General features: G+C 41.7%; 1 protein-coding gene across 14 annotated transcripts in view; it reads right to left on the reverse strand.

Annotated features, from left to right (window-relative positions):
• arvcfb (ARVCF delta catenin family member b) overlaps window positions 1-19,594 on the reverse strand; it is a 538,706-nt gene that overhangs the window by 440,013 nt on the left and 79,099 nt on the right. For all 14 annotated transcript variants that reach the window (XR_012099693.1, XM_073051890.1, XM_073051882.1 and 11 more), the window contains exon 2: window positions 42-99. The gene's annotated coding sequence lies outside the window, so the exon portion shown is untranslated. The remainder of the gene's footprint in view (window positions 1-41; window positions 100-19,594) is intronic.

The raw sequence follows: 19,594 nt of genomic DNA on the forward strand, positions 1-19,594 counted from the left end.
TATTCTTAAATAACCATAATTTTAAATGATATTCCACTTACCTAATTCTATTTGTCTTGGGAAAAAGCTCTGATATGGAGTAGTTATACAAGCTGATGCCTGAAGAAAAGAAAAAAAGCAATTTATTAATTATTGATTAGATTATGGCAAACCTAAATCACATATTCAAGATATGTAAAGGTGTGATCGATAAGTTTTATTGCAATAGAGAATGGATTGTGTGAGAAAAATAAAATTTTGTTTCACAGGATTAAGAATTCACCCAAATCATCATGGTGAAATGCAAGACTCGTGTGTCTACATTTATTTACAATGATTTACAAACATTTTTAAAAAGGCCAGAAACAGAACTTTGCAAAATCAACATATCATTTTTAACCAAGGTCACATTTCATTGCTCCATATCAGTGCTTGCTCACAATCAGCTTCATGTTACTCATTACAAAAGGATTTGAGCATCTGGCCCTGCAGGATTTTTGTCTACCTGGCACAAATTGTAGCTATTGTAGCTGCCAGAAATTACCACCATTCTATTGCATTAAAACAATTCCAGACACTCAAAATATACCGAGCAACAATCCCCCCCCCCCAAAAAAAAGTTGATTCCTCAGAATTGTTTTTTGTTTAGGATATAGCACTTGAAGTTGAACACAACTATAATTTCAGATGCTCCGTCCTTCCACGAGCCTGCAGGTCACAACTGCGCATGTTTCGGCAACTGCTTAGCCCCTGGATCAGGATCATGCAAAGCCATGAGAGCAGGTGGTGAATAGTCATATTGAGCAGCTGGTGCAAGTCCTGGTTATGTGATCACTGATGGCAGGCAGACAACCTCTGAAAAGTATTGATAATGGCTGGGGTTCACACATCTTGACACTACCCAGGAGAATACAACGGCAAACTACTTCTGTAAAAAATTTTACCAAGAAAAATCATGTGCATGGGTAGAGAATTCTAAGATTAAAAACAGATGAAAGATCTTGATTGCACATGTCATACAACACTGCACATGATGGTGATTTTTTTTAAAAAACTTCCTCCTGGGTGCAAGCAGATCAAGGAGATAACCTGATCTGTTTATTAATCTATTGATTAAAAGGTCCTGAATAATTGTCTCAGTCCAAAACATTGATTGTTTATTCATTTCTATAGATGCTGCCTGACCTGCTGAGTTCCTACAACAGCATTTTGGGTGTGATGCTCAAGGGTTAAACAGCTTTCATTCTATTAGTTGATAACAACCCTGTTGCAAACTGAGTTAAAAGGAGGAAATTTGGGAAAGAAACAAGATGTGCTGGAGATTCTCTACAGGTCAGGCAGCAGTTGTGGAGAAAGGAAGAGTAAACATCTCAGTTCAGTGACCTTCAAGTGTCTGTAATATTTCAGACTGCTCTTGTACTAAGTTCAAATGAAGAATCAGTGATCTGAAACACTAACTTCAGTTTTGATTCTCTTCATAGTACTGCCAAATACCCCCAGTATTTCCTGTTTTTATGTTGACATATCAGATTCAAAATATTTTCCCCCACCCTTAGGCTAAAGGAGGAAATTGATTAAACTTTCCCCCAATCGGAAACATCACAAAAACAAGTTCAGGCAAATCCAGGGAAAACCATTTCATCACTTCAACATATTTTGAAACACTAATTCTTTTCAAAGGAATTACTTACACTGTAGATTTGAAATTGTAAATCTTTGTACCAGACAAGTGTACATAGAGCAACCAGAGCAACTGGTTTGCTGCTGCTCTGCCGCTGACTGTGCATGGGGGAGGAGCTTTAAGGTTCTAACATTTAACAGTTATTCATTCTTTGGGGCACTACTGTTTTTGTGGATGTTTGCAAAGAAAAAGAATTTCTGGATGTATATTGTATACGTTTCTCTGACATTAAATGTACTTTTCAGATATTTTGAAAAGAACATGACACTTTCAAAGCCTGATGTTCAATGGCTTCTCTTAACACAAATGTGACTGAATAACAACCTCTGGCCTTAAGAAATGTGTACAACTATAGTGAGCTCAATACAGTTCAACTTAGAGCAACTCTTTTCCATGGTTCTATATGACACAAAGCTCTGAACCTTTTTTTAAGAAAAAAGAAAGTACAGTCAGCCCTCCCTATCCGTGAGGGATTGGTTCCGGGACTTCCGCGGATACCAAAAAACACGGATGCTCAAGTCCCTTATATAAAATGGCGTAGTATTTGCATATAACCTACATACATCCTCCCATATACTTTAAATCATCTCTCAATTACTTATAATACTTAATACAATGCAAATGTTATGTAAATAGTTGTTATACTGTAATGTTTAGTGAATATTGACAAAAAGAAATCTGCATATTCCTCTCACTCATAACACAAGCAGCGAACAAACGAGACGCGAGGCAAACAATGATTAAACAACAAGTAAAACTTGTAATACCTGTACAGTAGTTGTTATACTGTCTTGTTTCGGGAATAAGGACACTTTGGAGGAGGCTCAATAATACTAAAATCAGGAACTATGGAAGTTGAGGGCTGAGAATCTTCAAGCGTAGAACGTCAAGACTTCAGAATTGCAGGTACTTTAGTTAGAAACATTGTTATAGGAAGCTGTCTCTTCTTTTTCCTTGCATCATCAAACAAATCTTGCAGTGGTTGTAGGCATGTTGTTATCCCTTGGGTGACACGGAGGCTTCATTCCCTTGAAGGATCATAGTCAAGGATAATATCCTTTAACACTTGCGCCTGTTGAAAAACTGCTGCAAATTTTTCGTGTCCAAATTGATGATTCTGCCTCCTCTAAATCATCATCTTCTGTAGAGGATTTCAGCAGATCTTCGAGTTCCTCGTAGGTAAGGGTTTCTCTATGCTCTTCTATGTGTTCCTCGACGTTGTCCTTGATCGTGTCAGAGAAGCCTTCCCTGCCAACTTCCCTTGCAACATTCAAGATATCCCTGACTTCTGCATCGATAGTGGGGATCCCCTGAAATCACTGACTGTCTCACTCCACAGTGGGTTCCAACATGCATTGACTGTCTCGGGCTTTACAGCGTCTACAGCCTCTGCAATAGCACAATTGCATCTGTAATTGTGAATTTCTTCCATAAACTCATGATGCTGCAGTCAGGGTTAGCATAAAAGGGCAACATGAATCCTCCCGAAGGTGAGGCGAGTGTAAGTCGCCTTAATGTACTTGATGAGGCCTTGATAAATTGGCTGCAGCAGTGATGTAGTGTTAGGAGGCAGGAACATCACTTCCACATTATTGTCGGCGAAGCAGAGAGATTGGGGATGGCCGGGAGCATTGTCAATTATGAGGAGGGTCTTGAATGGCAGCCCCTTCTCTTCGAGGTATTTCTTCACTTCAGGAATGAAGCACTGGTGGAACCATTCCAAGAACAAGATCGCCGTCGCCCAAGCCTTCTTGCTGTGTTGCCAGAACACGGGAGGGCAATTTTTGTTTTTGTCCTTAAGGGCCTGGGGATTGTTTGATCGGTAGACGAGTCCTGGCTTGATCATGCGACTGGCTGCGTTGCAGAGTAAGGCGATCTTTCCAAGCCTTGAACCCCAGGGCCTGCTGAGCACCCTTATGGTTGCAGGTACGATTGGGCATCTTCTTCCAGAACAAGCCTGTTTCATCACAGTTGAAGACTTGCTCTGGAAGGTAGCCCTTCTCTTCTATGAGTTTCTTGAGCTCCTCTGGGAACACTGCTGTGGCCTTGGCATTAGCCGATGCCCCCGTGATCTTTACGTTCTTGAGGTGTTTTACATAGCCAGCCAGCCCTTACTGGCCTTAAACTCTTCTCTCTCACTCTCATCAACCCCGTCACTGTAGTGCTTATAGAGACCAAGAGCTTTTGCACATATAATTTGGCCATCAACAGGGAAATGCTTCTGTGACATGTCCTCTAGCCACACACTTAACGCTTTCTCAGTCTTTGCAAGCACTTTATCACAAACCAGAGAGACCATTTTTGCCAATGTAGGGGCAGCACTAAAACTTTCAAAAAATTCAGCTTCTTTCTGCTTTATTGTGTGAATGGTCGATTTGTTCTTACCGACCTTACAGCCCACTTCAGAAAGTGGCATGCCACTTTTCAAAAGATCTAATATTTCTACTTTCTCAGCGAGACGTAGCACTTTAGCCTTTGAGGAATTGCTTTGACCACATATTCGCTTTTTAGGAGCAATTTTTTCCACAGGAACAAAGTAGTGAATGAACAAGATGCGAGGCAAACAATGCTCGAACGAGTGCTGGAAGTGCTGGGTTTTCTTGATTCGCGGTTGGTTGAATTCACGCATGTGGAATGCACGGATAAGGAGGGCCGACTGTACTTTAATTTTTATCTAAACTTACCCTCGCCTTCTTTGCATTATTTATGAGCTCAGAGAAAAGGTGAACCAATCTGGCTCTCTTAATGTTATCATGCTGACATTAATGTTATCATGCTTACATCTAAAACCTTGACAAACTTCAATAGATGTGCAGTGGAGAGCCTATTGACTGGCTGCTTTACAGCCTCATATGGAAACATCAATGCCCTTGAATGGAAAATCATACAAAACAGCAGTGTATCCAGCCCAGTTCATCTCAGGTAATGCCCTCCTCACCTATTGAGCACATCTACACGAAGTGTTGTCACAGGAAAGCAGCATCCATCATCAGGGACCCCCACCACCCAGGACAGGCTCTCCTCTCTCGGTCGGTAGATGGACGGATGGACGGATGGACGGATGGACAGATGGACAGATGGACAGATGGACAGATGGACAGATGGACAGATGGACAGATGGACAGATGGACAGATGGACAGATGGACAGATGGATAGATAGATAGATACTTTATTCATCCCCATGGGGAAATTCAACTTTTTTTCCAATGTCCCATACACTTGTTGTAGCAAAACTAATTACATACAATACTTAACTCAGTAGAAAATATGATATGCATCTAAATCACTATCTCAAAAAGCATTAATAATAGCTTTTAAAAAGTTCTTAAGTCCTGGCGGTTGAATTGTAAAGCCTAATGGCATTGGGGAGTATTGACCTCTTCATCCTGTCTGAGGAGCATTGCATCGATAGTAACCTGTCGCTGAAACTGCTTCTCTGTCTCTGGATGGTGCTATGTAGAGGATGTTCAGAGTTTTCCATAATTGACCGTAGCCTACTCAGCGCCCTTCGCTCAGCTACCGATGTTAAACTCTCCAGTACTTTGCCCACGACAGAGCCCGCCTTCCTTACCAGCTTATTAAGACGTGAGGCGTCCCTCTTCTTAATGCTTCCTCCCCAACATGCCACCACAAAGAAGAGGACGCTCTCCACAACTGACCTATAGAACATCTTCAGCATCTCACTACAGACATTGAATGACGCCAACCTTCTAAGGAAGTACAGTCGACTCTGTGCCTTCCTGCACAAGGCATCTGTGTTGGCAGTCCAGTCTAGCTTCTCGTCTAACTGTACTCCCAGATACTTGTAGGTCTTAACCTGCTCCACACATTCTCCATTAATGATCACTGGCTCCATATGAGGCCTAGATCTCCTAAAGTCCACCACCATCTCCTTGGTCTTGGTGATATTGAGACGCAGGTAGTTTGAGTTGCACCATATCACAAAGTCCTGTATCAGTTTCCTATACTCCTCCTCCTGTCCATTCCTGACACACCCCACTATGGCCGTGTCATCAGCGAACTTCTGCACATGGCAGGACTCCGAGTTATATTGGAAGTCTGATGTGTACAGGGTGAACAGGACCGGAGAGAGTACGGTTCCCTGCGGCGCTCCTGTGCTGCTGACCACCGTGTCAGACCTACAGTCTCCCAACCGCACATACTGAGGTCTATCTGTCAAGTAGTCCACTATCCAATCCACCATGTGAGAGTCTACTCCCATCTCTGTTAGTTTGTGCCTTAAGATCTTGGGCTGGATGGTGTTAAAGGCACTAGAGAAGTCAAGGAATGTAATCCTCACAGCACAACTGACCCCATCTAGGTGAGAGAGTGAGGGTAGTATAAGAGCTTCAGGACTCACACCACCAGCTTCAGGAACAATTATTACCCCCTCAACCATCAGAAACATGAACCAAAGAATATAACTTCACTGAGCTTCACTCACTAACTCATTGAAATGTTCCCACAACCTATGGACTCACTTTAAAGGACTGTTTCCTGCCTCTAACGTGTTCAATCCCATAATAATCTTGTATGTTTCAATCAGATCCCCTCTCATCCTTCTAAATTCCAGTGTATACAAGCCCAGTCGCTCCAATCTTTCAACATATGACAGTCCCGCCATCCCGTGAATTAACCTCGTGAACCTACGCTGCACTCCCTCAATAGCAAGAACACCCTTCCTCAAATTTGGAGACCAGAACTGCACACAATACTCCAGGTGTGGTCTCACCAGGGCCCTGTACAGCTGCAGAAGGACCTCTTTGCTCCTATACTCAACTCCCCTTGTTATGAAGGCCAACATGCCATTAGCTTTCTTCACTACCTGCTGTACCTGCATGCTTACTTTCAGTGACTAATGAACAAGGACACATAGATCTCGTTGTACTTCCCCTTTCCTAACTTGACACCAGTCAGATAGTAATCTGCCTTCCTGTTCTTGCCACCAAAATGGATAATCTCACATTTATCCACATTAAACTGCATCTGCCATGCATCTGCCCACTCACCCAACCTGTCCAAGTCACCCTGCATTATCATAACATCCTCCTCATATTTCACACTGCCACCCAGCTTTGTGTCATCTGCAAATTTGCTAATGTTACTTTTAATCCCCTCATCTAAATAATTAATGTATATTGTAAATAGCTGTGGTCCCAGCACCGAGCCTTGCGGTACCCCACTAGTCACTACCTGCCATTCTGAAAGGAACCCGTTAATCTCTACTGTTTGTTTCCTATCTGCCAACCAATTTTCTATCCATGTCGATGCCCTACCCCCAAATACCACATGCCCACTAATCTCCTGTGTGGGACCTTATCAAAGGCTTTCTGAAAGTCCTGGTACACTACATCCACTGGCTCTCTCTCGCCATTTTCATAGTTACATCCTCAAAAAATTCCAGAAGATTAGTCAAGCATAAATCCATGCTGACTCAGACCGATCCTGTTACTGCTATCCAAATGTGCAGCTATTTCATCTTTTATAATTGGTTCCAGCATCTTCCCCACCACTGATGGTCTATAATTCCCTGTTTTCTCTCTCCCTCCTTTCTTAAAAAGTGGGATAACATTAGTTACCCCCCAATCCACAGGAACTGATCCTGAATCTATAGAACATTGGAAAATGATTACCAATGTGTCCACAATTTCTAGAGCCACCTCCTTAAGTGCCCTGGGATGCAGACCATCAGGCCCTGGGGATTTATCAGCCTTCAGTCCCATCAGTCTACCCAACACCATTTTCTGCCTAATGTGAATTTCCTTCAGCTCCTCCATTACCCTAGGTCCTCTGGCCACTATTACATCTGGGAGATTTTTTGTGTCTTCCCTAGTGAAGACAGATCCAAAGTACCTGTTCAAGTCGTCTGCCATTTCCTTGTTCCCCATAATAAATTCACTCGTTTCTGTCTTCAAGGGCGCAACTTTGGTCTGAACCGATTTTTTTCCTCTTCACATTCCAAAGAAGCTTTTACTATCCTCCTTTATATTCTTGGCTAGCTTACCTTTGTACCTCATCTGTTCTTCCCGTATTGCCTTTTTAGTCATCTTCTGTTGCTCTTTAAAAGTCTCCCAGTCCTCTGGCTTCCCATTCATCTTTGCTATGTTATACTTCTCTTTTATTTTTATACTGTCCTTGACTTCCCTTGTCAGCCGCCCCTTACTCCTCTTAGAATCTTTCTTCCTCTTTGGAATGAACTGATCCTGCACCTTCTGTATTATTCCCAAAAATACTTGCCATTATTGTTCCACTGTCATCCCTGCTAGGGTATCTTTCTAGTCAACTTTGGCCAGCTCCTCCCTCATAGCTCCAAAGTCCCCTTTGGTCAACTGTAATACTGACACTTCTGATTTTCCCTTCTCTCTCTCAAATTGTAGATTAAAGCTTATCATATTATGGTCACTACCTCCTAATGGCTCCTTTACCTCCAGTTCCCTTATCAAATCCAGTTCATTACACAACATTAAATCCAGAATTGCCTTCTCCTTGGTAGGCTCCAGTACAAGCTGCTCTAAGAATCCATTTCGGAGGCACTCCACAAACTCCCTTTCTTGGAGTCCAGTATTAACCTGATTTTCCCAGTCTACCTGCATGTTGAAATCCCCCATAACAACCGTAGCATCACCTTTGTGACATGCCAATTTTAACTCTTGATTCAACTTGCACCCTATATCCAGGCTACTGATTGGGGGTCTGTAGATAACTCCCGTAAGGGTCTTTTTGCTCTTACAATTTCTCAGTTCTATCCACACTGACTCTACATCTCCTGATTCTATGTCACCCCTTGCAAGGGACTGAATTTCATTCCTCACCAACAGAGCCACCCCACCCCCTCTGCCCACCTGTCTGTCCTTTCAATAGGACGTATAACCTTGAATATTCATTTCCCAGTCCTGGTCCTCTTGCAGCCATGTCTCTGTTGTTCCTACAACATCATACTTGCCAAGTGACACAAATACTTTAATAATAAATTTACTTTGAACTTTTAATAAGGTTGCTTGTGGTCTTTAAGAATTTTATACTGCTTTAGTGAGCACAGGAATGATACAATCTAAGTATTTCAAAGACAAATCTAATAGCTTAAAGGAATTTGCTTCTAGCAAAATGCTACAAGTGATAACAGAAGAGGAAGGAAACCTTGAACAAGGTGGTTCAGGGATTGTAGCATAAAGATTTGCTGTCTGAAACAGATCAGATGTATGGTCAAAAGGAAGAGGAAATGAAGTATTTGTAGCTGTATTTGTAAAATCAGAATTCTTGCATCAATGCCAAAAAAATGGACAAATTCAGCCAAAGGGCCAAGTTTCATATTGCAATATTTTCAAAACAAAACATATCAAAAACATTTTTTCCAATTCCCACAAGATTCAGGATGATGCACTTCCACTTGAGGCTAATGAGGTCAATGCAGCATCTGCAGACTCTGCCATTGCTGCTCACAAGTAATGCATTAATAACTTGGAAGATACATCCTCATTCTATCATTAATGTGAAGCTTCTGCATGCTTCCAGAGATTGGACAAAATTGTTCTCCAATGCAGCATCAGGTTTAAAATCACTGGGATATGTCGCAAAATTTGACGTATGATGCAATGTATAACAGAAAGATAAACTAGTGCAAAAAAAAGGGAAAAAAGTAGTGAGACAGTGTTCATGGGTTCAGTGTCCATTCAGAAATCAGATGGCAGAGGGGAAGGAAGAAGCTATTCCTGAATCACTGAATATGTGACTTGAGTCTCCTGGTGGCAATGACAAGAGGGCATGTCCTGAGTGATCAGGTTATTAATGATGGATGCCACCTTTTTGAGGCATCACTCTTTGACGATGTCCTGGATACTACAGAGGCTAGTACCCATGTTAGAGCTGACTAAGTTTACAAATTTCTACAGATTATATCAATCCTGTGTTGCAGCCACCTCCACCCCATACCAGATGGTAATGCAGCCAGTCAGAATGCTCTTGATGGCAGAAATTTGAGTGTTTTAGGTGACATACCAAATCTCCTCAAACTCCTAATGAAATATAGCCACTGTTGTGCCTTCTTTGTAGCTATCGATATGTTGGGCCCAGGACAAACCTTCAGAAACACTGACACTAAGGAACTTGAAATTGCTCACCATTCCCACTTCTGATCCCTCAATGAAGACTGGTTTGTGTTCTCTCATCTTTTCCTTTCTGAAGTACACTGTAATTCGTTGGACTTACTGATGCTGACTGTAATGTCATCCTCAATGCTCCTAGAGAGATCATGGACAAAAAAACTCCCATAGACTTGTGGGAATGTCACACATCTTCAAAAGTTTGACAACATGGTTTATTCTTTTCCTCTGTTCACCTGGTTATCTTCTGCCACAATGATGTCAACAAACATCTGCCCCTTCCACAAGTCTGGTCATCACGGACATTAACAACTTTGTCCATCTACAGAGTTGACAGTGTAATAAGACCATCAGTGCTGGGTATGTTGGCTTGGGAGAGAATTATGATATTGGTTTGACTTTCCTTCCAATGGATTTGAAGAAATTTGCTGAAACAGCAGTGACAGTAGGTATTCAGGTGCTCTAAGGTGCATGTTACCAACAATCAAAATTAAAACCCTAGAGAGAACAGGGATCATTACTGCTTGATAAACTATGTGCTACATTCAAGGATTGGATCGTCCAACACTTTGCAAAAGACAGCTCATGACCTTTGGCCCATTCAAAGGTTACGTTGAATTTCATTAATAATGCCTTCACTGAAAGGTTTTGTAAAATGGAAACTGGCCTACATTCTCCAAGGTCCAGATGTACATTATCAAATTATGTATACAAGATACAACTCAGACTCATCCTGCCGACAGCCATAAAACAAAGAAACACAATGGAACCCGTTCGAGAGAACATCAAAACACCATAAATAACATAAATGGCAAAAAAATTAAATCAGACAACACAGAACATCAACCCAGGAGACCAGTAATATTCAGTTTAGTACAGTTCAACATTGTGTTGTTAGCCCATCATAGGCCGCAGGGCAAAGTGAGCCCATGCTGATTGCCCCAACCGAACCAATCAAAAACAGCGAAAGAATAACTAGAATCCAGGAACACATACAACATGAACCCCAAAATCCACCAAAATAAGTCTGTAGCCTCTCCAAACAATCATTGCAAAGTGAATCCAAGGACTACCCCCTCTCTCCCATAATGCCATTGCCCATTCCATCTTCAACACTTCCTCATGATGATTGTGGCCATGTCCTCTTGATGACACTGAAGGAGTAGAGTGCAATTGGAGATCTTTTTTGGCCAGAAAATATGCAGGATCTTCCAGAGGCTCATGGTCTGGAATGACAACAGCTTTGCAAGATCACTCTGTCAAATGCCAGCATTCTGATCCATACAAGAGTGTGGACAGAACACAGTTCTGATACAGCTTCATCTTGGTGTGGACATCCTTAGCTCTAGGGTGGAGGCAATGTAGACTGAAGTTTTCTGCCTATCCTGTAAATTAGATCCACTCAAGCAGATATCCGTTGGGTTTCTTCCAGGACTACGATAATTAAGAGAGCAGTATTGGGACAACATAGCATTGATTGACATCATACTGTATTGCATGGAATTTGTTCAGCAGCTGTCAGCTTATTTCACAACCTGGACAATCATGAGGAAGATGCAAGACAACTAGTTTCTACAGGGAAATTCAATTTGCAATTAATGCACTGCAGTAACTCTCAACCGAGTCAAAGACTTTTGAAATCAAAAAGGCCGAGTCGTTTCTGAACACAAGAGATTCTGAAGATACAGGAAATCTTGAGCAACACCCACAAATATTTCAGGAATTCAGTAGGTCAGGCAGCATATATGAAGGGGCAACATGCACCACAGATGCAAAAATTACAGACTTTATGTAGTGCTTGTATAAACCCCATTTCCAGAAAAGTTGGGATATTTTCCAAAATGCAATAAAAACAAAAATCTGTGATACGTTAATTCACGTGAACCTTTATTTAACTGACAAAAGTACAAAGAAAAGATTTTCAATAGTTTTATGGACCAACTTAATTGTATTTTGTAAATGTACACAAATTTAGAATTTGATGGCTGCAACACACTCAACAAAAGTTGGGACAGAGGTATGTTATGTTTACCATTGTGTTTCATCACCTTTCCTTTTAATAGCACTTTTTAATCGTTTTGGAACTGAGGATACTAATTGTAGTAGATTTGCAATTGGAAATTTTGTCCATTCTTGCTTGATACAAGACTTCAGCTGCTCAACAGTCCGTGGTCTCCGTTGTCTGATTCTCCTCTTCATGATGCGCCATACATTTTCAATAGGAGATAGATCTGGACTGGCAGCAGGCCAGTCAAGCACACGCACTCTGTGTCTACAAAGCCACGCTGTTGTAGCCCGTGCAGAATGTGGTCTGGCATTGTCCTGCTGAAATAAGCATGGATGTCCCGGGAAGAGACATCGCCTTGATGGCAACATATGTCTCTCTAAAATCCTAATATATGCCTCAGAGTCAATGGTACCTTCACATACATGCAACTCACCCATACCATGGGCACTAATGCACCCCCATACCATCACAGATGCTGGCTTTTGCACCTTTTGCTGATAACAATCAGGATGGTCATTTTCATCTTTGGCACGGAGAACTCGACGCCTGTTTTTCCCGAAAACTAGCTGAAATGTGGACTCATCTGACCACAGCACACAGTTCCACAGTCCTTCGGTCCATCTGAGATGAGCTCGGGCCCAGAGAACTCACCAGCGTTTCTGCATAGAGTTGATGTATGGCTTCCTCCTTGCGTCATACAGTTTCAAGTTGCATTTCTGGATGCAGCGATGGACTGTGTTAAGTGACAATGGTTTTCCAAAGTACTCCCGAGCCCAGGTGGCTATAATTGTCACAGTAGCATGACAGTTTCTTAGGCAGTGCCGCCTGAGGGTTCGAAGATCACACGCATTCGACAGTGGTTTCCGACCTTGCCCTTTACGCACTGAGATGTCTCTGAATTCTCTGAATCTTTTCACAATATTATGTACTCTAGATGTTCAAAGACCTAAATTCTGTGCAATCTTGCGTTGCGAAATGTTCCTTTTGAACTGACTAACAATTCTCTCACAAATTTTGGCACAAAGAGGTTAGCCACGACCCATCCTTGCTTGCAAAGATTGTTCCTTGATGGACACTACTTTTATACCCAGTCATGATACCTCACCTGCTACCAATTAGCCTGCTTAATGTGGAGTCTTCCAAACCGGTGTTACTTGAATATTCTGTGCACTTTTCAATCTTATTTTAACTCTGTCCCAACTTTTGTTGAGTGTGTTGCAGCCATCAAATTTTAAATTTGTGTATATTTACAAAATACAATTAAGTTGGTCCATAAAACTATTGAAAATCTTTTCTTTGTACTTTTGTCAGTTAAATAAACGTTCACATGAATTAACATATCACAGATTTTTGTTTTTATTGCATTTTGGAAAATATCCCAACTTTTCTGGAAATGGGGTTTGTATATCCAGCTCTCTGTGGTTACATTATCTTCCCCTGAAGATCCCTCCAAGAGGATTAGATCAACTCAATTGTCACATGTACCTTGAAACATTAAAAGCCAGTCAAATGCGTCATTTGCATCAAATCAAATTAGCGAGGATTGTGCTGGGCAGCCCGCAATGTTGTCACAGTTTTGGTGCCAGCACAGCATACTTGCAACTCACTAATCCTAACCTGTACATCTTTGGAATGTGGGCGGAATCTGGACGAAACCCAAGTAGATACAAGGGGAACATACAGGCTCTTCATAGACAGCAGCAGGGAATCGAACCTCAATCTCACAACCGGTGCTGTAAAGCGAAGCACACCAGCTTTGCAACCATGACGCCCCAAGTCAAGTTTATTGTCATTTAGCTATGTACATGTATACTGTCAAACAAGACATTTCTCCAAACATTAGTACACGCAACACCACGTCACACACAATAACTTATGAAAGGATAAAATCTACAAGTAAATTATGCATAAATATACAAAGCTAAGTGCTTAAATTAAATATTGTAGGATACAGAACAGATAAATCAGTGACTCTTCGAATGTGATGGAGGAGGGAGTTCAGAAGCCTAATGGCCCAAGAAATTATTTCTCATTCTGACCGTTCCCAATTTTATGCATCAAAGTCTCCTGTCTTTTGGCAGAACATCAAAGAGGATGCTGGATGGTTGGGATCCTTGACAATATCAAGGGCCCTGCTTATGCAGCACTCCTGATCAGTGCCCCGGATGGACACTAGGAAGACCCCCATAATCTTCCCAAATGTTCTCACAGTCCTTTGTAAGGACTTGCAGTCCAATACTCAGCTGCTCCCATACCAGATTAAGATGCAACTTGTAAGGATGCTTTTGTAGCAGTGTGCTACACGCAGCGCTGAAATAATGACACGGAGTCAGTGAGCTGCAGTTGCAAAAGAGGTTTATTCAAACTTCGCGGCCGATGCATATTCACAGTCCCGTCCCGTGCGCGGGCTTTTCCCCTTGCTGGTGAAGCAGGCTTGGCGCCTTCTTTGGGACCGGCCTCAATGCCGGCGTGGGCTGCTTTGTGAGCCAGTTCAAGTACGCTGGGAAGTGGGTCGCCACACTTGTAATGGTGCTCCTATATAATTCAGTTAAGGGGAAGCCTTACTTGCTTCAATGGCCTTTGGAACAGCACAGACAGGATACTGCAAGTATGGTCAGTGCATTACTTTTCAATGCCACTTCTGTCATTCACTAATGACCTGTGATCACAAGTAATTGAAATAATGAAAGATTTCGATCAAAGGCTATGTAAGTGAGATGACACATGTTCCATCTTCTAAAATGGTGCAACACAATGGAAGTAGACAAGTTCTTTTTGTTAGGCCCCAGCTACATTTCTCCTTTTATCAATTGGTTTTAAACTAAAAACCTGCTAAACACATTTTTCACCAGACCATAACAAACACCAAAATATCTCTGCCACGTAGCTGACCTTAAATGAGAATACAGAACTGTAAAAGCAACCTTCTGCACACACCCTTACATTCCAGTACACACACACACACATTCTGCTATAGTCGAGTAATTCAGCATGGAAATATGTCCTTTGGCTCAAATGGTCTTTGTCAATTACATTCTCCCTGCTAGTCCCAATTGCCCATATTTGGCCAATAACACTTCCTCTCCCCTACCAACCCAAATGCCTCTTAAATGGTGCCACTGTCCACCCTTCCTGTCAGCTCATTCCAGATACAGCCCTGTGAGAACAAATGATTTCTTAATTCTCTGCAACACACAAAATGCTGGAGAAACACAACAGGTCAGGCAGTATCTATAATGTTTTGGCCCAAGAGCCTTTATCAGGACTAATTCTCTTTCAAATCACTTCCCTCTTAACTTTTCTTTGCCCTCTAGTTTTTGGCTGCCCACCTTCCCCACATCCCTTCATGACTTCATAAACTATTGTGAGGTCACCCCCTCATTCTCCTACATTCCAAGGAATAAAGTTCCAGTGTGGCCAAGTTCTCCCCTCTACTGCAGATAACATTTTCTTAAATTTTTCCTGCATCTTCTCCAGCATGATAACAGGATGACCAAAATTGCACACAAGATGCTAAGTGTAGCCTGGCAATTTATGTATCTGCGAGACAATGTCCCTTCTCCTGAACTCTAAACCTGACTGATGAAAGCCAGCATGCTAAATACCTTTTTCACCACTGACGTGTGCAGCCGCTTTCAGTGAACTGTACACTGAACAGTAGTATTCCCAGGTCATTGTTCTACAACACTTGTCAGTGCTCTGCCAAGTACCCTGACTCCAATGTCCAAAATGCATCACCTCACACCAAGGCAAGTCGAAATCTATTTGTTACTCCTCAGCCCACCTCCAAGTCATTTATTGTAACGTGCTTCACTATCAACAGCATACATCTCCCTCTCCAGTTTAGTATCATCAGTAAACTCGCTATTCACACCATGTATCTACTTGCATCCTGAGGCAATTATAAATGCATACATACCAGAGACAAGAGGAGCTAAGTTTTCCTCCTGTTGAAAGTGAGGGGGGGGGGCATTCAAAACAAGAGGCATAAGTTTAACTTGGGTGGTAGGGTGTAGAGTTGTCTCTACCAAAGGAGGTTTAAGGTGCTCCTTCTGTAGGTCACCCTTGAGCAATGTGTAGCACCTGCTTAGCTGCCTGATCACGGTCATGGGAGCAGGTGGTGGATGGTCGTACGAGCAGCTGATGCACATCACAAGTCCTGGTTATGCAACCGACACCAAGCAATCTCTAAAGAGTATTAATAACGACTGGGGTCACCCGTCTTGTAAAGAGACTGTCCAGAAGGCAGCAATGGCAAACCATTTCTGCAGCAAAATTTGCCAAGAACAATCATGATCAAAGACCATGATCGCCTATGTCACAGGACATGCCAGATAACGAGGGCAGGTTTAACATCAGAGGCAAAAGATCTACAAAGGATACAGGAGGCAGCTTCACACAAAGGGTGGTATGTACTTAGAAACACTGCCAGAAATACTCATTGAGTTGTTCATATTAACAACATTTAAAATCCATTGAGGCAAGTACATGGATGAGAGCGGTTTACAGGGCTATGGACCAAATTCAGGCAAATGGGATGAGCTTGCTGGCACCACACCACATCAGCATGGACCAGTTGGGCTGAAAGGCCTGTTTGCATACTGTATGAATGTGACTGGTGTCTCTGCAATTCTTTTAGTTATACTTTCTTTTATATATTTACAATTCTATTTGTTCTGATGAAACATCATTGTGTGAAAACACTTTCTCCAGTCTGACCTGCAAAGTATTTCTATGCTTTTTAAATTGAGATAAATTTAGAATTCCAACATCTGTAGTTTTAGTTTTAAATTGGGTTTGATAAATGCAAAGAATTAGCGAACTAGTGGCTATCTTTAAAGTGATGGAAACCTGAAATAAAAGAAAAAGCTATTAAGCGAGATTGCTATTAAGTTAAATCAAGTTCAGATAAAGAGTCGCACATCTCAGAAACAGCACCTTGGCCCATACTGTCCATGCCAAACAAGATGTCCATTAAAGCCAGTTCCATTAGATCATATTCAGTTCATATCCTCTAAGCTGTTCCAATCATGTCTTTTAATTATTGTTAGCATACCTGCCTCATCCACAGAAAGAAACGTGCACTGTTCTTTCCCTCCACTGATGCTGCTGCATTCCTCTAACAGTTATTTTTTTGCTCGATGTAGCATCTGCAGTCTCTTAGCTCTCCAGTAAACCAAGTTCATGTTTCAGTTCAGTAACCTTTCAGAGCCAGGCAAAGGTTTGAAAGTACAGGCATATTTTGAATTGCAGAGATTACTAGTGGAATTTAAGCAGGACCCATGTTAAGCTCTGACATGCACATATTTTAAATTTGCCCCAGAAATACTGAGATGGCCATCAGAAGTAACTTATATATCTGAGGGTTAACACCAGAACTCCAGTGCAGGCTTGGATAAACTGAAATAGAATGGGAATTTCAGTCTGTGCACTCGGTGTCAAATACGGAATAGTAATGGCACGTGAAGTATCAGGAAAATAGACCCAACCTATTTGTTCATTCTGCAAATTCACCATCAATTATTGTGAAAATACTATGTTGAGATCAGTAGCTTATATAAATATACAGTGAGTAGACATACCTGGTTTGGTGCAATGGCATACATCAGAGTGAAAACTACAAGCTTAAGAGGCATCACAAACATGAGAAGATCTGCAAATGCTGGAAATCCAAAGTGAAACAAAAAAAATGCTACAGGAACTCAGCAGGCCAGGCCGCAGCTATGGAAAAGAGTAAACCAGTCGACATTTTGGGCTGAGACCCTTGATCAGGACTGAGAGGTGGAATGGCGTCACATAACCAGCTAGGGAATCAAAAGATGGGATTCAGAAAATGGTGTTCAGCAGGTTTAGGGGACTTAGAAAAGCCTCAGAGGGATGGGGGTAAAGAATCACTTGCTTCCACTCCTTTTCCATGCACTCTGAAGTGGTTGTTGAGTCAATGTGTTTGAGGAGAGGTAGCTGGTAATATGGAAGTGGCATTCATCTTCCAGCATTTTTTGCTGAAATTCTTGGGCGACTGGGGGCTCAGTGACCTCATGAATGCTCGTCTATTTTCCAAATGAGATGAATTTAGGTCTCCAGTGCATCTTTGGAATAATTGGTTAGAGTTAGCACATCATTTTACAGATGTACTGAAGTACAACTACACAATAGTGTATCAATGGAACTATACACAATATTTTCCCCTCCAAGAAAATGCATAAAAATATATACTGTAATAACATTCTTTCCAACACACTCCTTCATTTAGCAAATGCCAACTTTCAAAGTCGGCATTTTGATCCAGCTTACAAACTCAGTCCATCAAGTAGTGGAATGGACAGCAAAACAGCAAGAGAAATGGAGGTTCCATCATCTATCATAACACATAACCTTTTCCAACTGCACAGAAGCCTTAGAACCATGCACTAAGAGCTCTCAAGAGGAATTCTTCCCACACACAGCTGGCCTCAAACTCAAGTACATTCCAGGTCTGCCAAACAATAACAAATGCTATTTTTCTCATGAACACATCTACCAAAGGCTCAATCCCAGTAGAGACTTGGCTCAATAAAAGATCGCATATGATAACAATCAGAAGGAAACAAGTCCAAATACAGCAGATTCCAGCTATTTAGACTTTCAGTTAATCAGGGCAGGTACTTATTTGGGACTCTGTGCCTCTTAATTGGGACAGGAAACTGCTGATGAACTGCTTCTAACTAATGTCAGTCGTATGCACTCTGTGGCCATTATTTACTACAGTGTGGCGCGTGGCCAAGTGATTAAGGCGCTCGTCTAGTTATCTGAAGGTCGCTAGTTTGAGCCTTGGCTGAGGCTGCGTGTGTGTATGATTAGGAATAGTCAGCATGGATTTGTGCGTGGAAGGTCATGTTTGACAAATCTTATTGAATTTTTTGAAGAGGTTACGAGGAAAGTTGATGAGGGTAAAGCAGTGGAGGTTGTCTATATGGACTTCAGTAAGGCCTTTGACAAGGTTCCACACAGAAGATTAGTTAGGAAGGTTCAATCGTTAGGTATTAATATTGAAGTAGTAAAATGGATTCAACAGTGGCTGAATGGGAGATGCCAGAGAGTAGTGGTGGATAATTGTTTGTCAGATTGGAGACCGGTGACAGGTGGTGTGCCTCAGGGATCTGTATTGGGTCCAATGCTGTTTGTCATATACATTAATGATCTGGATGATAGGGTGGTAAATTGGATTAGTAAATATGCAGATGAAACTAAGGTAGGTGGCATTGTGGATAATGAAGTAGGTTTTCAAAGCTTGCAGAGAGATTTTAGCCAGTTAGAAGAGTGGGCTGAACAATGGCAGATGGAGTTTAATACTGATAAGTGTGAGGTGCTTCATTTTGGTAGAAATAATCAAAATAGGACATACATGGTAAATGGTAGGGCATTGAAGAATGCAGTAGAACAGAGTGATCTAGGAATAATGGTGCATGGTTCCCTGAAAGTGGAAACTCATGTGGATAGGGTGGTGAAGAAAGCTTTTGGTAAGTTGGCCTTTATAAATCAGAGCATTAAGTATAAGAGTTGGGATGTAATGTTAAGATTGTACAAGGCATTGATAAGGCCAAATTTGGAGTTTTGTGTACAGTTCTGGTCACCGAATTATAGCAAAGATATCAACAAAACAGAGAGTACAGAGGAGATTTACTAGAGTGTTACCTGGGTTTCAGCACCTAAGTTATAGGGAAAGGTTGAACAAGTTAGGTCTTTATTCTTTGGAGCGTAGAAGGTTGAGGGGGGACTTGATAGAGGTATTTAAAATTATGAGGGGGATAGACAGAGTTGACGTGGATAGGCTTTTTCCATTGAGA

Source organism: Hemitrygon akajei, chromosome 7 (assembly GCF_048418815.1).
Source record: "Hemitrygon akajei chromosome 7, sHemAka1.3, whole genome shotgun sequence".
In the NCBI taxonomy this organism is placed as follows: Eukaryota; Metazoa; Chordata; class Chondrichthyes; order Myliobatiformes; family Dasyatidae; genus Hemitrygon; species Hemitrygon akajei.